This window comes from Triturus cristatus, chromosome 7, assembly GCF_964204655.1.
Source record: "Triturus cristatus chromosome 7, aTriCri1.1, whole genome shotgun sequence".
NCBI lineage: Eukaryota > Metazoa > Chordata > Amphibia > Caudata > Salamandridae > Triturus > Triturus cristatus.
Window position 1 is genome coordinate 505507267 of NC_140590.1, and position 22646 is coordinate 505529912.

Below are 22646 nucleotides of genomic sequence, written 5' to 3' on the forward strand. Positions count from 1 at the left end.
ATATATTGGAATATACAAAGACAGTTTGAGGCAAAAGTGATGTCAATTGTCCAAAGGTGTCCTTCATAAGCATTTCCAAATCTACCCCTGTCAATGTGCCTAGGTCGCTTCCACGACAGTGCACAATCATGAGGTCAGGGTGTTGGAGATGCAAACAGGTTTTAACCAAAGGCAACAATTGGTGCCACTTCAACCCTCTCTGTCCAAACCATTTAATGTCCAAATTTTGTAAACCTAGGTCTAAGTCAATACACCTCTGTTCTGCATACCTCTTGCACCAGAAAACACAGCTATGTCCTACGATCCACACTAGCATTTTGAAGGGATGGCTGGAAGGTATGGAAAGATGTCTGTAGCTCATGCAGTTCCTTCGTAGAATAAGAGATATGTTTAAAGATGGTAACTAGTTTCTTTTCGGATACAAAATGGTACCTGATTGGGAGATGAAAAGCATTGTTTTTTAAAAGTAGGGTGCACATTTGTTTTGTGGAAAAGTATGTTTGTGATTGGTTAAGAAAAAGCAGTTTCCATGTACATATTATAGGATAAAATTTGCTCAACTCAACCACACTTGCTAGTTGCATTTGGAAGGCACTGTTCAAACTTAAAACAATCGTGAACTTTTAACCTGCACGTGCCATTAAATGTTCGAGAAAATGTTGCAAAAACATATCGTTAGGTTTAAAAACATTGATGAACTTTTAACCTCCACGTGTTGTAGAATTTTCTAGAAAGTGTGTTGATAGAATACGTTGCATTTCTGACTTCGATGTGTACTTGAATATACAAAAAACTATTAATATGGAAAAGTAGAAAGACAGTAATAGAGAGAATTTTTGAAAGCTAAAAGAATCAAGGAACTGTTGTAATTTTCTCTTGATTACCTACTAGCGGTCGCCAGTAGGTAGTTATCACTGTTAACGGTCTGAAAGTGCGGTATGGCTCAGAGTGGCATGGTGGTGATATGATGCTACACTTGGGTATGAAACCGAGAGTCTAAACCGTGAGGTCATAGCAGTAAAGTGATGTGGTCTGGTGTTTGTAGCATACGTGTGCAATTAGTGTTAGTAGGTGTTTTTACCATACAGGGAGTGGGAAGCGAACTACTGACCGCTACTGTGTGTTGATAGTATACTGGAAGCGGGAAGCAAAGTAGTTACGCCTACTGGTGTGAAGACTTGGGGATGAAACCGAGCTGATTGCTGTAAAGTGATGGACTCTGGGCAGTGTAGGATACTAGCCGCTGTAATATAAGTGTGTAAGTAGTGTTAGTATGTGTTTATAGTATATAGGGAGTGGGAAGCGAACTACTCATCCCTACTGGCGTGAAGACTCTGGGATTAAACCGTGAGCCTAAATTGTGAGCTCATTGCTGTAAAGTGATGTGCTATGGGCGCTGTAGCATACTTGTGGAAGAAGTGTTAGTTTACATTTATACTATATAGGGAGTGGGAAGCGAAAGTCTTACCCCAACCGGTGTCAGGACTCGTGGATGAAACTATGAGGTCATTGCTGTAAAGTCATGTGCTCTGTGTAGTATTCCATTGTAAGTCATAGTAGAATGTTAGTATGTAATTCCACTAGAATCTAAGGGGCATATTATCAAGGAACGGCGTTAAAATACAGACTTTTACACAGTTTAGTCACTAACCCATGCATTCAGTAAGACACGTTCAATCACTCACTTATACAGTCAGTCACACACATACGAAATAATTCCTTTAGGCACTTCATTCTTCAATACACCTTGGCATATATATATAAAAGATATTTACATTTTATAGAAACACACATTCACTGGATGATGTCATGAGTGATGTCATCAGTGATGTCATTTGAGATGTCATCAGTGATGTCATCAGTGATGTCACTAACCATCTCATGAGTGATGTAATATGTGACATCATCAGCAGTGCATTGCGGGCGCGCGAGTTATAGTTAGCTCAACTAACTATAACAGGCGAATTTCTCTGGTTTTATGTGAGTCAAATGTTCAACTAACTATAACGTCCCTGAAACCTATGTTTTTTTTTGGTGAAAATATATATATATATATATATATATTTAGACACACATTCACAAGGTCACATTCACATACTATTATCTATGGCAGGAACACTCCATTCTCTGTCTCTGTCCTGCTTTACAAAAAAAGAAACAGATAAGCTACTTCAAACATTTCAGTCTTCAGAGGTGCCTGTGAAAGGCACATTTACCTTTCAATTCTTCTATGTAGAATTACCAGACCTTTGTCCCAAAAACAGGGACACGTCCCTAAAATTAAGAAGTGTCAAGTCATTGGGACTGTCTTCTGAAAACCGGACCTATCCAGGGAAATCCAGGACGTCTGGTCACCCTATCTATTTTTGGATTGGCACTCCTGCAGGAGTATCTTGAGCCTCTCACAGATGCTGCCGTCCAAATATACAAATATGTTTTATCATTAATTCAACAAAAAAAACTACTAAATAGATTTACACCAAATCACAAAACACACATTTGCAGACTAAGATCTAGCTTTCTGCCAAACTTGTTGTGATTCTGCTGAGCATTTTTTGCTGTAGACCTTCTTACAGAGGTCTGTGGAAAATGCATCGGGACATTGCATTTTAAACTGTGTTTTTCTCAGTCTCCACTTGACAGATCACCCTGAAACATTTCATGCATAAACTAACCAAAAATGATCACCTTTTGCAATGGTTTCAATGAAATTTGTCAAATGGGGCCAAAGGTATTAGCAATACGCATATATACAAACACTGACAGACATATAATATAATATATTTAATTTTGTTTATTTTTTCTATTTATAAAAAGAAATATATTTCACACGGGTTTCTAAGTATGCATATTCATTTTTCACGATTATGAGTATGTATAGATAAATATGATATATTTATATATAATTTGAATGTGTTCATTTAATATAAATTGTAAATTACACGTGTGTGCATTAATTGTGTTTATGTCTATCTATCTATCTGTTTAATTTAAATATGCAGTAGAGGTGATTAGGTGAAACAAAATAGTTGAAGTTATATTAATTACATATCTGTTTTCAGCAGCTGTTAAGCAGGCTTTGCGGTTAATTATGAAATTGTGTGTAACACTGTTGTTTTGCAAATAGAAATGACAAGATTCGGAAACCAGCAAGAGAAAATGAGCTGGAATTATCCATTCTTACAGTGAGAGATTTACCACACTTTACAACGCTCATGAGCTTGGATGCACAACCAGGTGATGAGAGACATTTGAGTGACAAAGAACTGTGTATGTCTTTTAACATCGACCCGGACATATCAATCCCCAGTGGAAGTAAGAACAGTTCCAAGTTTTGTCCCCAACTGCCACCTGTGAACAGAGTGGACCTTTTTCAAGAATTGGTGTTGGACGGCTTGAGAAAACTGGCAGTGAAGGCCAGAAGAGGCAATCTCAGGAGAAGTAATGATAATATGACATCTAATGATTGGTCAGCATTGTGAAAACTATAAGAAAACCAGGATATCATTATAAAGCCCTCTGATAAGGGGGGACATATTGTAATTATGGACAGAACTAAGTACTTACTGGCAGCAAGGAGGCAATTGAACAACTGGACTCATGATGAACAGCTCCCAATAGATCCATCTAAAGAAGTGATACGGAGATTTCACACTAAACTGAAGAAATGGCATGATTTGGAACTATTGGATGATAATGAATTTGCATACCTTAAAAAGGACTGTCCAATTTTACCAACCATTTATGTTACCAAACGTTCACAAAAGCTTAGACAACCCCCCAGGCTGATCAATCGTGAGCTCCTGTGACTCCCTCCTAGAGAATGCCTCAAGATTTGTGGACATTTTCCTTTTCCCATAGGTTTCCAACCTCCACTCATTAGGGATTCTATGGAATTTCTAAGTAGAATTAATGTCATCACTTGGAAACAGAACTACATCATGGCTACAGTGGATGTCGTTTCCCTATGTACATCAATCAAACATGAGGACGGCTTGGAAGCTAGCAGACACTACCAAAGATCCAGGTCTCTCAATCTGCTACGCCATACTGAAATGTTGATGGGAATGATGGAATTTTGTCTGTTTAGTAACATCTTCATCTTTGATGGTAAATTCTATAGCCAGAAGCAAGGGACAGCAATGGGGGCTTCTTCTGCCCCAATGTATGCAAATCTTACAATGGGCTTCTGAGAGACTGAAACAGTGGGAACAGGAGACCATGCAGAGAGTTTGAAAAAAGTCATATTATGGTTACGCTTCATTGATGACCATTTTCTGCTGTGGGAGGAAGAAGAGACCGAACTAACCTCCTTCTTGGAATCATTGAATATCAATCCCCAACGCTTCAAATTCACCTATACCATCAGCAAGACAGCGCTCACTTTCCTTGATTTCCAACTCTACATATCGAATGAAAAAATCTGCACCAAAGTATTCTGAAAACCTACGAGTGGAAACAATTTATTGCTCTCAAACAGTGCACAGCCAAAAGCTCTAAAATGGAGTATTCCATATGGCCAGTTCCTTAGAGTGAAAAAGATCTGCTCGGAGGAAAGAGTTTTTGAGGCACAAGCATCAGAAATGACACAGAGGTTTCTAAAACGTGGACATCCAATGTCTGTCATGAGGGATGCCTTAAGGAGAGCAAAATAAAGGAAAAGGAGTGACCTGTTATTGCAAAAAAAGAAGAGCATGGTGGAGGGAGATGGAGAATGCAGGATAAGGTACATTATGGACTTCAACAAATCCGAAAAGGAAGTGAAGAAACTAATTAAGGACAAATGGGAAGTCCTGGAGCAAGACGGCAATTTGAAGGAGTTCATACAAAGTTATCCAAGAAAAACACACTCTCTTGGTGACCTTCTGGTTCGAAGTTTTATGCATCAACAGCAGAAAATCAGTAGTTGGACACTTCCTAAAAGTTCTGGATTTAACAAGTGCACAAAGTGTAAAGCCTGTAAATGGGGGGACAATAGAAACTGAAGTGAAACTGATAGATGGTAAAGTGAGGAAGAATAAAGTACATATTCACTGTGAGAGCGCCCATGTTGTGTATACATTGGAATGTGAATGTGGCATGCTGTACGTAGGAAGTACGATTAACAAACTCAAGCTATGCATTTTGCAGCACATTCGGGCCATTACAAAGAAAGACTACACATTGCAAAGCACATCTGGGAGCATCATAATGGTGGCGTTCATACATTTCTTATATTATTAAATTCAACAGGTTTTTGTGAACCCAAGAGGAGGCGACAGGGTGATGAAATTACGGAGAGCTGAATCAAGATGGATACTCTCAATGGGCACTGAAAACCCATGGCGTCTGAATACAGACACAGAATTACATGTACATCTTGACTAAAGTTTTGAGTAGTCATGTCGAATATCATGCAAGGTTGTATAAAGGACCAGGCTCCCCTTTTTGTCTTCTCTCGCTCCCTGAAACACATGGCATGAATATTAGAAATAGCAAAATCGATGTATACAGGATTAGGGAGCTCCGGATTTACATTCATAAAAACCCCTCTTACCCCTTTACTCCCCCCTTTCTACCCTCCTTACCTCCTTCTCCTTCCCTTCCCCCCTCTAATTTCAAAGAAAGAATGTCCTGATCCCAGTGAGAAAATGATGGGAACAATGGGATTCGGTTGCGAAAATTATCATCTGCAAATTCATTTATTTTCAATCTTAAATAATGCACTCTTTAATTGCATATCATGTTCCATGTCTTTACCTCCGTATGACCCAGAAGGCCCACTCTTCTTTTTATAATGCACCTTGACAACTCTAGATGCTGCTATGCTTATATAGATTTTTCATTTTATTGTTGCCTATTTATCTTTGCACATTGCACTTTGATTGACACTAGATGCTGCTACAATTATATTTTTTGTGCTATACATCATTGCTTTACAGTTTCCCCAATGACCCATTTATCTTGGGACATTACACTTAGATTAATTCTAGGTGCTGGTATACATATTTGTCGAGTCAATTTTACTACAATCCATGGTTGTAAATTTGACACACAGTACTTTTAGGGAACCCAGTGGGTGGTAGCCTCCATGTCAACTTTGGAAAACAACGATAGTGAATACCATGTTTCATGTAATGGTCGAGTCTTATGTGAGGCAGAATGGTGGAGAATTGATCTAAGACTTTCTTCAGATCCTCCTGGTATAAGATGAATGTATGCACCTTTCCTCCACTGGCTCTGACACGAACGCACTTCAGACGGAGTGGTGTTTGTGTAGGTTGACCTCAGGCATTATGTACGGGAATTGGCCCTATAGTGGAAACTGAAGAGCAGCTCTTATGTAGAAGAATAGGTTCACTAAATTAGATGATATACAATGACCACTTACTGGAAGATGTCACTGGAGATTCAATTAAGACTGAAGCACTGTGCACTTTAGTAACAAATTGTGTGAATGTACTGTACAAACTTCAATGGCAGCTCTATGTTTTAATTGACAGTAGTGATCAGCCGGATAATCAAAAATGTGCGTTTATGACTTGGGCAATGTGCAATGACATTAGATTTGCGACGAGTTAGGCCCATAGATACATGGCTATTTTTAGAACCAATAGGTTATAGAAAGGGGGGGGAAAGAGTTAAGAAATTAAACCCCCTAAATCGTGCCCAGCTCCTCTCCTCATTTGCAAAATGCCCCAGTTTAAGATACGTAAGCACAGAAGACTTAAAAGAAGTGGGGTTCCTGATGAATACCAAAGGACAAGAAATAACAAAGGTTTTACTCCACTCAGCACTAATAAAGGTAGCGCTGGAAAAGGCAGAAGCCGAGATGAAAAGGGAAGGAATAAGGATTGTAAAAAGAGAGGATGTGCTGAGCGATAAAAAAGAGAAACCTTTCCTTAGGAATCATGCAGGGTTGGGGGAAAGGCAAATAAAAATGATTAGCTCAGGACGGGATATGAAAGAAGCCCTCGAAATCACTATAAGCCCTAAAAATTTAGGGTGGGACGAGGTGGATGCCTGGGTAGGAAATGGACTTGGAGAGATTATATATACGGATGATGAAGAAGAAGTTGGGGAATTGAGTGAAGTTGATTAGGAACGGGGGTCGTTGCACAGCCTAGCCATAATGTCTTGGAATGTTAATGGATATGAAAGAATATGTGATCATGAAAACTTTGAAGATATTCTAAGGAAGACCGATATTGCCTGTTTACAGGAGACTTGGCTGTGCGACGAAACCCTTGTTATGGAAGGCTTCACATACCATGTAAAGCTTGGAAAAAAGAATAGATTTGGGAGACCATCAGGAGGTCAGATAACATTGGTCTCAACAAGGATAGCGAAAAGTATAGAACCACTTGAACTCAAGTGCAACTGGGCTTTAGGCAGCAGAGTGTTGTTATTGAATAATAATGCTGAGGGAGAAGGTTTATGCATGGTAAATGTGTATGTATGTAAAGGCAAAATAAAAGAGTATAAAGCAGACCTGGAACGATTGAAAAAGGACCTGGAGGGCTTACAAGATACATACCCAAGAGATGTGTTACTGTTATTGGGTGATTTTAACCACAGACTAGACCCCCAAAAAACCGACCCTTGGCAGAGGGAGCTTCTAAGAGTATATAAAGATAGATGCTGGATGAATTTATTGGAGGCAATCGAAGATAAAAATATCAAAGGCTTCTGGAAAATGATACAAGAATGTATGGGAAAAGTTGTAGGGACCCTACAGTGTTCGGTCGTGGAAGATAAGTGGGAAAGTCACCTTGAAGAAATATATGGTAAATGGCCAAGGAATGAGGAAATATTATCAAATAATTGGCCTGGGGTCAGGGAAGATGTGAAAGAGAAGTTCTCCACCGATCATATTAAGAGTATTATATCAAACTTAAAATTAACACGAGCAGCAGGTCCTGACAATTTACCGGCAGTTGTAATAAAAACGAACTCTGAGTGGTGGGCCGAGTTCTTTTCAAAGATGTTTCTGAGGATATTGATTACAGGAATTTTCCCAGATAGCTGGAAAGGGGTGATAATTAGGCCAATACATAAAAAAGGCGATGTAAAAGATCCAAAAAACTACCGCTTGATAAACCTCCTGGATATAGGCGAAAAAGTATTCTCCAAAGTAATCCTAGGTATGCTAAAGGATTGGGCATATGATAATCAGATAGTACCCCAAGAACAGGGAGGATTTAGAGAAGGACATTCGACGGTCGACCACTGTTTTGCTCTCTGGGCCATAGCGCGGAAGTCGATAGAACAGAGGGGTAATTTATTCTGCTGCTTTGTGGACTTCCGCTCGGCTTTTGATCTAGTGGACAGAGAGCAGTTGTGGACAACCCTGATAGGATATAAAATAAAGGATGAACTTTTAGCACTAATCCAAGCCCTACACATTGAAAACTGGGCCCAGATAATTTTGGATAAGGATGGAGGTCTGTCAGGGAGGATACAAATTGGAAATGGATTGAGGCAGGGGTGTGTACTTGCCCCCCTACTATTTTCCTTGTTCATAGCAGATCTACCTCAAAAATTAAGAGAGGTCAGAGGGGCTAGCCCGAAACTGGGAGGGAATCATGTACCCTGTTTACTATATGCAGACGACCTGGTGATTATGGACCAGACGGAGATAGGACTCCAGAGAAAATTAAATAGGTTTAAAGACTACTGTGTGAATAAAAAACTAGTAGTGAATATGGAGAAGACAAAAATGTTATGCTTCGGGAAGAAAAAAACAAAGTTTCTATGGAACCTGGGTATAGAACGCCTCGAGAGAGTTACAGAGTATAGAAATCTAGGAATATGGTTTACGAGTAATCTAAAATGGAATACTCATCTGGATGCGCTAAAAATGCGGGCAGCGGCCTCTGTGAAGGGCCTAAAAAGATTTAATAGCGTATATGGTGAGACGTCGGATAGGCCGGTTATAAAGGCCTATATAGCAATGGTTCCGCCACAATTCCTGTACGGGATAGAAGTACTACATTTAAGCGGAAAATCCAGCTGGGATAAAGAAGAGGGAAATATCCTAAAAAGCTTGTTCTCGCTGCCAAAATCATCAATGGTACAAGCAGCAAGGCTTGAGCTGGGAATTACCTCTTGGGCCATAACAGCCTGTATGGCACTTATACGCTTCTGGCAGCGCTTAGGGGCAGAGGAGTCTCATAAAGTTTCCCAGTGGTGTAAAGCTGAAATTGCCACGAGTGAGCTGTCCTGGGCAAAAGAGGCAAAATCTGTAATAAAGGAAGCGTATGGAATATTAGGTTTGATGCTGGATCCGCAGTTAGGTCACCCCCGAATAGATAAGAAAGAACTAAGGTCATTGGGTTTTGACACGTCATGTATACATGACCGGGAGTATCTCTCACAAAAAATTTCAGTATTACATATGACTTTGGCTTGGGAAAAGGATAAACACTACCCTTATATAGATAGGTTACCAAGTCACTTTTTACGACGTGAGGTGCTAAGAGTGCGAATGGGGATAAACCCCTGTTATATGAATAATGGGGTGAAAAATCTCATGATAGATCTTAGGGGGAAATGCACTTGCACTTTGGGGACCCTCTGTGATATTGTACACAGTTTATTGGATTGTATGAAATTTTTAGATTTACGAAAGGAGATTCTACGCCCAATATTTATAAAATACAGAACAATGAGTAGGACGCAAGCTGTCGAACTTTTAACGGAAATGAGGAATTTAGATATAGCTTGCGCCATGGGGAAATTTATGTGTAAGGTCAAAGCGATTCTTAAGGGCTCAGAGTAACCCTTGTATGGGTATGCTAACGTTGTTATGAGATGGCACAATGAAAAGACATCAGTCCTGTAATTGATCTATTGGAAATATCGGATGTAAAGGTACAAACGCATGAATCACCTGGTTTTATTAATTTTAGAATATTTTATAGGATATGTATGATTTTAGCCATGATGAATATGTGATATAGTTTAGATATGTATTTTAATAGACGAAATAGATATAATGTACACTTTTATGGTTGTAACAAACTAAATAAAGTTAAATTGACTGACTGACTGACTGACTGCATAGTGGGAGGTGCCACTTGAGTTTTTAAAAAAGATTAAAAAAAGACTTAAGCACCATGCACTTTATTGGATAATGTTCTGCACAATTGTCAATGGTAACTGCATATTTAATTGGCAGCTATGAGCAGCCACATAATTAACTAAAACAACTTCTGTAGGGGGGCTATCTGTTTGAGAGATATACTTGATGATGCTTTAGGATGGGAGAGAGGGAATCTCCTGCTTATCTCGGGGTATGTAGTAAAGATTTAAATAAAGGAAAAAAAAAGCTTGGGATGCACGAATACTTGCATATCCACTCAAAGAAGATAAAATGCTGTTGTTGAAAATAACTGAAGGAGTTGTGGACTAGGGCACCCCCAAGTATTTGCAAGAAATTGCATATAAAGGGGTAGTTTACCTATTATTATTTGTGTTACTTCCTTCATCTTACTAAAATTCTCTCTTTTCTTTCCGGACATAAAGTGCATATATTTGGTGATTACAGGCTTGTGTCCCTTTATTGTCAATAACGTTTTTGTTGCGGTATGGGTGGGGGCGTCTGCCCCTTTAAAAATGACACTCTATACAACGTCTCTATGGCCCTGTCGAAGGCTACGGCTGAAACGTGTAGGCTATTTCACCATGGTGCTATCTAATGTTTAAAATAAATTAATTCCTTGTAGAATTACCTCTTTGATGGTGCCGTTTCTTTCTGTGCGTGACGAGGTGGATGCTGTGCGAGGGTGCTCCGACCGCTGCAGAAAGGGATTGGTGGCTTATCTTGGCTGACCCACCCCGTGTTCTGGTGGAGCCCTTCAATTTTTGGAAGGCCTAATTCACCCCGAAGGCAATCAGAGCCACAAACTCGGCAAGAAAGCACTGAAAGTGATAGGCTTGGCTAGCCATGACCTGTCACCCCTAGAGAAAATCCTCTCTTTCTCTGAACTATTTATGAAATAGAGTTCACACATATGAAATATAGTTCACACAAGCCTTGGGGAGGCAGTGTTTGACATTCCTTGATTTAAAAGAGTACAGAATCAAGCGAAAATACAGTGTTCATATTTAAATAGATGTCATCCAATCAAGCTGGCTTTGAAAGCACTCCACTGAATCAAATTCAAAACTCGTATTTATGCTAATAGCCTCCTCCCACCTATTCCAGCAGCTATACTTCAAAAGACCAACACAGTGAGGTATATTTAGCCCACAGCGTTGTTCATAACACAACTAGCTTCAGTTCAGGAACTTCTGAACAGAGCAGTAGAGGGTTGGTCAGTAGCGGCTGGCACGGATCATGGGTGGTGAGTGGTAGAGGAGGGGGATGAGATCAAGATAAAAAAAAGTAAAACTTACCTCTTCACATTTCTCAACGTTCTCCCTCATCGGCGTCCTTTCACTCCAGCCAGAAGAGGAAGCAGCCAAGCTCCATTGACAAATCACAACACTGCCATGCAGTGTTGTGATTGGTCTGAGTGTCGTGGTTCGGCGCTCAGATGGGGAATGGCGGGCTGGGCATATTTTCTATTCAAGTCGTAATAGAGCCTGCATTGAGAACATGCAAAGTGCGCATGACCATTCATGCGCACTTTACAGATTGCCACCACCCCTTCCTGTGCTCTCAGAGCAGAGCAGCCACTCCCTGTAAAAACGCAGGAACACATAAAATGTTAATAATGTCCAGTTTTTATCATTTTATTTTTCCTTCATTGCCACTGCTAAAAGCAGTGGGGCGACGCTCCTACGTCTCAGTGGAGGAGTTGCCACTGGGCTTGATAAGCCATCTCTCAGCAAGGGGAGGTACCGCAGAATGTTTATTGCAGATTTCGTCCTAGCGTTTATCTCGATTTTAACACCGTTCTCTTTCATTCTATTATTTCTGCAATTTCCCTTAGTGATCTGAAGAGACCAAATTGATTAGTTGTTCTATATAAAAATCTCATATACTCTGAGCAGAAAGCATCGGAAGGATGCACATACAGCCCATCTCATCAATATAAATCAGATAGGAAATGTTGATGCAATCCGCTGTAAAGACCAACACTTAAATTAGAGTCAACTGTAAGGGACAGCAACACTCAGTCTCACTCTTCACTGGTGTTAGGGCCCTTTTCCTTAAAACAACCTAAAATGACACATTGTGATAGGTACACTGGTGGGGGCGAGTAAAGGTCCACTGACTTGCTACGTGGTCCCTCTCCCACAATCCTCCACGATATCAAAAGCTACTGACTGTCCTTCATGGTGAACTTCCAATTTGAAAATGTTTAACATCTACCCTATGCAGTTTGCAACCATTCAATACTGTGAGACAACGAAGATTAAATTCATTGATTTATTTGCTTGTGAGTCAAAAAGGGTAAGTAGACACCTCTTTGAATATACACTGTCCCTGCTGTCCACAAGGACGTCTAAAACATTTTGCACTGTAAATATTGATTTTCACCTTTGTATTTTTGAATGGAGACTTTGAGCCTCATTTAAAGTTTGGCAGATGGGATGCTCCATCACAAACGTCCGCAGTATTGAAAGTGCATTATATTCAATGGCCCTTTGTATTCATCAAGCCAAGGAGCATGCTCAGCACAATCTTTGCAAAGGCAAAGTCCTTTTGTCAACATTAGACCCCTGTGAACTTTGCAATGTAGGTAAACATTCTAACTGTGTGGACACTGAGGGCCTGATTCACAAAGGTACATTTAAACTTTTGTGTAAGTTTACTATTTTTTTGCTATTCTCAAACTATGAGTTAATCGTAAGTTTACGACTGAGGAGACTCAGCAGTCGGGGCAGAGAACTCCACCCTTGGAAAAATAGTACAGGCCTATCTTTTTATGTGCAGAGTTCTCAGCCCCGACTCCTGAGATTGTGCAGTTGTAAACTTACTACTTACTCGTAGTTTGTTAATAGCAAAAAAATAGTAACCTTACACAAAATTATAAGTTTACGTGTACCTTTACACTTGTGAATCAGGCCAACGTAGAGTAGGTAAAATGAGAGATATGTTCAATGCTGGCTATGCTTTGAAGGATAAGCCGCCTCACAGCACAATATTGGAAAGCAGTCTTACTGAAAACGTTGCAGTACTAGGAAGGCCACTACTCAAAAGGCACCAGAATACCTCCCATGCCAATAGGTTTTCTGCTTTGCATGAGATAGAACCTTACAAAAGAAGGAATAGGTTTGCTGAGGAAGGTAGGCCCAGATTTACTAAATTATCATGCAATGCAGTAGCCGCAAATGCTCCTCAGCGCTGCATGAGAAGGAGAGCACCATATTTACTGAAATATGGCACTCTACTCCAGTGGCAGCTAGCATAGGTCGTGCTGCGGAGCGGCAGGGAAGGAGAAGGGTAGAGGGGTAGTAAACTTAGACATACGACAGAACGGAGGAAAGTAATAATTACTATCTTAAATTCCGTCGTATGTCCGAGTTTACTTACCTTATATGTATTTAGCGAAGCAGCATATTAGCCTGGGTGCTGAAACATCTACTGTTCTTTAACATGGAGGGAAAGTAAGCACCAAACTGCGTGACATGCCAGATATGGGAACACATGCAGAGAAATGTTGCCTTTCAGCGGGAAATGGTATAGTCCAAAGCTCTGTTTTTTAACATAAAATCAGGGCCTTCGGTGGTCATATCACTGAAAATACAAGATTTGAAAAAATTATTATTGTCTACGGGTGCTCGTGGAAGAAACTTTCTATGGAATGGAATCTAGAGAATGCTAAAGTGATTCTGGTATTTTCCTGACCTCTGCTGGTCGTTCTATCAAGAAAGTTAAATAGAGGCAGTTGCCAGAAAAATAAAACAAAGAAAGTCCCTCAGCAGAAAGCAATTCTGGTATTTGACAGATCTCTACTGGTCGTTTTCTATCAAGACAGTTAAATGGAGACAGTTAAACAGAAAAAAAGTCTCTAAGTGGAAGCGGACAAGTCCTAGGGCTGATCTCCAGAGCCCACAAAGTATATACACATATAAGTATGTATTAAAGTATATACAAGAGGTTTTAAATGCTCGACCTAAAAAAGAAACTAAATAGAAATCATGATACCAGGTTGTGCTAATTATAGTTGTTCTTGTTTTTTAAACGGATTATTGTAAACAGCAGAAACAATGCATGACACCGCTCTCTTGCTTGAATGTACTATATAATTTATATAGTGCCTACTGGCGCTATGTGGGACTCATTGGTAGTGGCATGTTACAAGGTGTGCAGTATGTGGTTGGAAAGGTGTTGTTTTTGTTTTGACCCTTTCTGGGAAGTGTTTCCGTGTTATGACCATGGAGGTGTGCTTATCATATTATGGGACACAGTGCTTAGCGGTGTCATGGACGTGGCGGTATGAGAGATAAACCCACAACTTATGGTTATTAGTCTGGCCTTGATCAGCTCTGCAGTTTTTTACAGGCCTTGGTGGTTATAGCAGAGGGTTGCCCATTCTAAGGGGTTATGGACTCAATGAGGCATGGGTGAGATGGGAGAGGGTCAGAGATGTTCCTGGATAGACTGCATTACAGTCATTCTTTCTGTGAGTTAAGATGACGTTAACAAGGGTCTGTGCTCGAGAGTGCAGCGTTTTTAGTTTGCCTAAAAATGGGCACTAATAATTCTACTCTTAGGACTAATGTGACTGATCTGCTGCAAATAGTTATTTTTTTACTCCAGTGGGCATCCTGCTTTGTGCTGTTCAGAAGCTTATCCACCGTGTGTCACAAATTCAAAATGTTCAAAATAAGATCCACGTTGCTTGGATAAAGCTGGAATTTACGAGAAAATTAACTGCCAGCCGTGGTTCGGCGTTATGATGGAATACAAGCGGATCAAAACCTGATCTGAAAGGATCCTCTATTACATCTGTAATGTATGATACAATTCGAATATATAAATTGACGATTTAAAAAGAAGCATATTTTAAACTATGCGGGACACAAGTATTTCTGATATAAATTGATTTCTTGTAAATATTAGAGACGTTTTGAGTGTGATATGTTGTTATATTGTTTGTTTAATTACTCAGATGTGTTCATGTGGCTGCTTCTGAGATTTTAAAGAAGATGTCAAGGAGTGCTAATATTATGTAGCTGGTCAGAACATGGGCGCAGGTGAACTATGTCAGAGTCCGCCAGCAGTGAGCAGCGTCTCTCTTCAGAAGGTCAATCCATTTCTGTCCTTGTCATGGGTAGAGCAGTTAGTTTTCATGGACTGATTAGGGTATTGGATTTTAAGCAAAGCCCGTAGCAGATCGTTTCAAATTTGGCATTAGAGAACGATGTTGCAAAGTGTATTATGCAGCCTGTATTGGTTTACAATGAGCTGTAGTACTGCTGAGTGTTGGAGTATTAATGAAGGACAGAAAGGGGTAGGATTCCGGAAGTGACTGCTTCACGTTGGACCGACCTTCAGGAAGGGGGGGTGGGCTTGTGGTGATCTATCACAACAGCCTGGAGCCTATATTCTCCACAGCCTCCAACCATGCGTGTGAGGCTCTATCTATCAATGTACGCCTTTCTCCCCATAAAATGTTTAAAGCGCTTTTGATCTACCGTCCCCCGGGGCCCAGAAGCACGTTTTTGGAAGCGTTCGGCACTTTGGTAGAGGATGGACTTTGTGCCCATTCGTTCACCGTCATGGGTGATTTTAATTTTTATCTGGATGATCAATCAGACCCAGACAGTATGCAACTCACAGACTTTATGGCTGCAGGAGGGCTGGAACAAAGGGTGGTGAGACCTTCGCATACTGCAGGGCACACCCTAGATGGCATTTTTACTAACAATCCTGATCTTGATATTGTAGAAATTCTGCCACTCCCCTGGTCTGATCATGCTGCTATAATTTTTACACTTTCCTTAGGGACCCAGACACAGCCGAGTTCCAAGCCAAGGGGTAAGATTGTGAGCCGGGCATGGAAAAAGATAGATAGGGTAGAGATGGGGAATTACCTAAACTCTAATGCCCCCTGTATCCCGTTGGACGTGAACAAAGCTGTTGACTTGTACTCCAAGTGGGTCGAGAGGGCCTGCGATATTTTTGCGCCAGTAAAATCTTTCACGCCCAGAAGGGCTATGCCCTCGGCGCCGTGGTTCTCAGATTCTCTGCAGACCGCCAAAACGGACTGTAAGAAATTGGAGAGACAATGGCACAACGGGTACTGTCCAACTAAGAAAGATAGATATAAAAGGAGCCTCTCTATTTATAAAAACCTAATAAATGAAGCAAAAAAAACTTATTTCACGGAGCAAATAGAGAGGCCAAGCTCATCCTCCAGAGAGTTGTTTAAGACCATAACTAAACTTACGATTCCAGCTGAACCTATCCCAGCGACTAGTGCTGATCTGTGTGAGGCCTTAGCCACCTTTTTTCAGAATAAAGTGGCGGGGATTTTCTCCTCCTTTGCCGAAGTTTATGGAGAGGTGGGAGTTGCAGCACGAAGGGCAGAAGCCGGGTCAGTTTGGTCGCAGGATAGATTAAGGGGCTTTAGCCCGATACAATCGGAGGAGGTTACTGGTCTTTTGTTGGCTGCCCGTTCGGGAGCCCCTAGTGATCCCTGTCCGGTGGCGGTCCTTAAAAGTTGCCCAGAAGTGATTGCTACCACGCTTACCCCACTGATTAACTCTATTATTGAGTCAGGTATTTATCCTAGGAGGTGGAAAGTTGCTTCTATCCTACCTTTAATTAAAAAACCACTCTTGCAAAAAGTGACCCAAATAGCTATAGACCAATTTCGCGGCTCCCTCTGCCGGCGAAATTATTCGAGAAGGCCATAAACAGGCAACTTAGCTTCTTCTTAGAGAGAACTAAGGCCCTTGATCTCACGCAGTTTGGGTTTCGGGCAGGACATAGCATGGAACTGGCCTTCATTAAGGCGACAGAGGAGATTAGAGTGGCGGTGGATCAGGGGGGTGAGGCGGTCCTGATTCTGTTGGATCTGTCGGCGGCGTTCGACGCGGTGCATCATGGAGTAATGATGGACCGGTTGGCAAAGGCAGGGATGGAAGGCACGGCCTGGAGCCTCTTGAAGTCTTTTCTGCCCGATAGAACCCAGACTGTTGAGTTGGGTGCCGAGGTGTCCAAACCCTTTGCCCTCCCGTGCGGGGTTCTGCAAGGGTCTTCCTTGAGCCCCACTCTTTTTAACATTTATGTTAGTCCACTGGGAGCCTTGATTAGATCTTATGGCCTCCGACTTACCTCCTATGCAGATTACACGCAAATTGTGCTATCAATACAAAGAGAGTCCCAAGTGGATATGATAACGAGGTGTCATGATTGCCTTAAACATATCACGAGTTGGATGGCCGCAAACTGCCTCAAACTAAATGCCGGTAAGACTGAGGTCATGATATTTGGAAATAATCCAAATATCTGGTCGCCAGCTATGTGGCCCTTGGATCTAGGGAAGCAGCCAGTGCCTACCCCAAAAGCTAGGAATCTGGGTGTAATTATTGACCAGAAACTGGACTTTGGAGGACAGGTCAGTGGAGTGGTTTGTTTGTGTTTTCACATCATCAGGATACTGAGGAAAGTAAAAACATTTCTTCCTACGGATGGTTTCCGTTTAGCAGTCTCAGCTTTGATCCTGTCGCGTCTAGACTACTGTAATAGTCTGTACCTCAATCTGAAAAAAAAACATCTGTACAGATTGCAGATGGTACAAAACGCGGCAGCGAGACTGCTGACAGGCTCTCCTAAGTATGTTTCAGTTCGAGAAGGAATAAGGAAACTCCACTGGCTCCCGATACACAGACGCTCTCAATTTAAGGCCCTGTGTACGGTTTTCAAGACATTGAAAGGCATTGGCCCATAGTTTGAGGGATTGTTTCAGGAGGTATGTGCCAGGGAGGGCACTGCGCTCTGCGGAGAACAATCTAGTGGTTGTTCCCAGGATAAAAAAGGCCAGCTGGGGAGGAAAGATGTTTTCCTATGGCGCGGCCACGGCATGGAATTGCCTTCTAGCACATATTAGGAAAGCGGAGGAACTTCTGTCTTCCAGGATTGGGCTGAAGACCTGGTTGTTCAGGGATTAGACCCTCATTCTACAGGGATGCTCAGCATTACAGCACCAGGACACCCTTGGGTATTAGTGCGTTTTATAAGCTCCTAAATAAATAAATAAATAAATAAATCTCACTTCTGGTTGGTTGGCAGGCAGTACTGATCTGTCTTATGCGGCTGGCGGTGGGATGCTTTGAAAGCCATTCACATCTGGTAACTTTGACTCAGTCACAGGATTTTGACCTTCATGTCTAGGGTTCACGATTACATGTCAGGTTGTGGTCATCTTCATGTGGACCTAAGCTGAGCAGAATCCATGGGTGGCTATTCTGTCCCACTCTTTTAGGTGGCTGAAAGATAGGCCTATGCATGACTATCCTTCCCAACTCAGGTTTCTGTAGGTTAAGTCCTAGAGTCACTATCCCACCTACGTGAGTGTCTGAGGGAAAACCCAAGCAGTGCCTATTCTGCTCTGTATAGTAGATGTAGGTTATGTCTAGAAGCATCTCTCCACACCTTCATGCATGGCCATGAGCTATATCAATTATGTGCCTATGAAATATTCTCATGAGGATGAGAATTTATCCTCAAAAAAGATATTCTTATCTGTAACAGTGGCTATGTCCTAGAATAATTATCTCCATCCAGCAGACAGTCTTCAAGGCATGTCAGAGAGACTGTGGGCTACAAGTATGAGAAGATATCCCCATCCGGCAGGGAATCCATAAGGGTAATCTAAAATAATGTCTATCCCCATCGTTTTGTGAGGCTTTAAGCTATGCACAGAAGCAACTTCCCCAGGAAGTAATTATTCCTGGCCTATGTAGCCTGTTAGCTATACCCAGGAGTAACTATACTCAGGAATGATTATTCCTGCTCTGTGCAGAGGGTGCAACCTATAAAGTGGCTGATGGTGGTTATCATAAGGAAAGGTTATCCTAGCATGCTAGAATGTCTGTGAGATATACCCCAGGATGAACTACTACATCCACACTGTAGAGTGGCTCTAAACTATATTTCGGAGATAACCTGTACCTGAAAAGTGACTGCGGGCTATCCAAGTAGGAGATATGTTCACCTGCTAGGGACATAATACGGTAATCTTATATAAGACTATCCCTATCTTCTACTGTGGCTTTAATCTGCAATTCAAACCAGGATCAATTATCCCCACCCTACATTTGGCTGTACATTTTACTAGGATTGTTCAGAGTTATGCTCAGGCGTGACTGTGCAGTGGAGCCGGTTTTATCTGGAGCTAAAGTCCATGCGTTGAAGAGAGATGCTGGGTTATAACTGGTGAGGCTGAATACCTGAAGTGGTGCTGCAGGCCGTGCTCAGGAGTGGCTTTACACAGCCAAGTTATGTATTTATATTTATACATTATAGAGAATGTTAGAGAGGAAGGCTTTCAGGCCGGGCTCTCCCAGGCCATACCAGGCCCAACCACGTGATGTTCTTAATCCTCTCACGCTTTAGCTGACCACCCATGCTGAACGACCTAAGTGGCTCACTTAAGAAGGAGAGTCCTACCAATCACATTGGCTGAAAGGACATAGATCCAGTCGGTCCTTGGAGTTCACTTTTGGTGGTGGGCAGGTGAAGCTGAAGAAGGAACTAGAAACCTGTTCCTCTGGACGCTTTCCCAGGCAGTAAGTAAGTAAACACAACTCCCTAGACACTTTAAGAGTTGGTTTCAGAGACAGAATAACCCAAGTATGCAGCAGATGCATGCCACGATGTATGGTAAATAGTACACTATTTGCATGCACAATTAAAAAATACCTCCTACCTCCACAAAGACTGCAGCAGCAGAGCAAGCAGAAGCCATGCATTTAAACTTTTTATTTTCAAATGCACATAACACCACTGTGAACAGGCGTTGGGCAGGTATGTAGGGTGTTATGTAGAGAGCAGGAAAAAGTTCATTTTTGCTCAAGGAGGCATAGTATGATGGAGGAATCCTTGCAAACTTTGGGATGAAGTTTGACTTCAGTGGCGCTGGAGAGTGCAGCAAGTCCCCTTATTGCGCTGCATTGCATCACAAGAAAAGGGCGGGTAAGTACTGTATTTATCCAATACAGTGCATTCCTGTCCTTTTTCTTTGTTCTGGTGCCATTTTGGCAGCCTGGCGCCAATTCAGGCACCCATGTCCTATAATGCAATGGTCACTGTGTTGTAGGCAGGATTGTTTTTGTGCAGGAAAGGGCACCTTTCTGCACAAAACCATTCCTGAGAGGTTTTTTCCTCTTTCCATGTATAAGAGGAAAAACGAGGAGAAATAATCATATTTCTTCTTGGTAAGCCTTCCCTGGGAGGCGTATCTTTTTGGTGTGTATCTAGGTTAACAGGGTCTTGTAAATCTCGGAATGCATCAAAAAAACATGGGTATTGTGTAGGAACATTCACGCAATGCCAATGGAACGCTGACCCAGGGCAGAGTAATGCAATGCAGCGTTTGCATTACTCCATATTTTTGGAGATACTCAAAGCCACACAAAGCGGCTTTAGGTGGCTTAAAAATTACCGAAGGATCAAGTTACTCTTGCACCATGTTGTGTGGTACAAGAACGACGCTAACCGGGTCATAAATGCTGCCCTTGGAATTTGGGCCAGGTGTAGAGGAAGGATAGAGAGGGGGAGTAGCCCTATACTATTCTTTCTGTTGGGTTGTTAAATGTGATTGTGATGTATGTATGAGTCTAATGCCCAGGGTTCATACTCCAGGCTCTTTTGTGTGTTGTTTTGAAAGATATGCACATCCGAGCTTTGATTTTTTTGCAGTATTTCTTTAGTAAAGCTGAGACAGAGTATACAAAGAGATGCCGGGTGCAATTGTCGGTGGACATATATGTGGGCGTAAAGTACATTGTATTTACCAAGCTTCTTTTCAACCAAAGTACTATTGTGAAATCACATTAATAATTTACATTTACATTTCCCACTACTGACTATCCTTTCTTAGTAAGTGGTGAAAGGTGAAGTGCAAAGGTGATTTTTCCTGTAACAGATCACCTTTTTTCGCAGTGAAATATATATTTCTTACAATATTTGATAGGAGTCTCACCTGTTTCTTGAAACCCTTTATCACAATTTCGAAAAAATAAAAAGTTTGTCTTCTAAGTATTTTAGATAATTTTTTTCTTATATTTAAATGATGTAAAAACACCTAATTATTATTACTTGTCTGCGATCACATTTAAATAGAAAAAAGCACTGCCACAGGCAATATGGTTTGTATCACATTGGTTTCGAAAAACGTCACAACAGCCAACAACTGTGTTTATCAAGGCTGTAATAAAAAGAACAAATTCATCTCACAATTCCCCATCCTTGGAAGTGCACTGAAATTTACTTAAACAAAATGCAATTGTATTCTTTTTACTCGTTTTGAATATGTGCATTTAAAACCAATTTTACCCAACAAATACAAAGTCATATACAATATCTTTTTCCTTTGGAAACTAGTTTCCCTTATCAAAAACACAAGGATTTTCCCAAAAATTAACATTCATGTCAACACCTTTTGAATTCTAAATGTCATATGGATAACATACTGTAAGGGTCTTCACGTAATGACTCTGTTATGGAAGTGCCCTGGGGACAAAATGGGCATTTGCACCCTCTTTGCGTACCCCCGGGCACGTTGGTATTACAGAAGATGCTGCAGACGCTTGTGCATCCCCTTCTATAATAACCATAGCGCAGAGGCACATAAAACGCCAGGCTATCTTCATAGGGGGGAACAACCTTTACAACGCCGTTAGTACAACGCGTGCCGTTACATCGCATTCGTTACAACGAACGCGATGTAACCACGCTATGCCATTACAACGCAAGTCTTTACATCGACTTGCGCTAGATGGCGTGCTAACATTAGAAATAGTGTAGTTTACTATTCCAACACCTTCCCTACTGTTAAGTGGACTGGAGTTGGAATAGTTAATTACACTTTTCTAATGTTAGCACGCCATCTAGTGCAAGTCGAGGTAAAGACTTGCGTTGTAATGGCATAGCGTGGTTACATCCGTTCGTTGTAACGAATGCGATGTAACGGCACGCGTTGTAAACAATCGCGTTGTAACATCATACATCCCTTCATAGGACTTTACCTCATTTGCATGAGAGAGTCACTCCATGCAAAGGAGGGCAACCCTTTGCCTCTGCACCCGCGCCGTATTACAGATACGGCGATGTGTAGAACAAAGGTCTAATGGAGGCCATAGGGTCCTCAGGTAGCCTAGGCTACTAATGATTTAAGGGCAGTATTAAGTCAGATGAAAAATTACAAGGAAGTCCAGGTGGGACTTAGATACTCAATATATGTTGGGACACAAGGGTTTTTTTAAAATGACAACAGATTTATTATCTGCATAAATGGAATATCATATATTGAATTAATAGCTCTAGTGCTCACAAAATAGTGAAAGTGCATGAAGTGAGGAAGTGCTGGTGACATTTAAAATTACCTTTATCATTTTTGAACTCGATATGAAATATTGCAAACAGTAAGATACTAGTGCAGCATCTAAACATACTACTTCTTTAGTATTTGTTGGTATGTATAACTGTTATTCACCATCTGTATGTATTTTTTAATCATCCTCTTTACAGGATGCTTTGC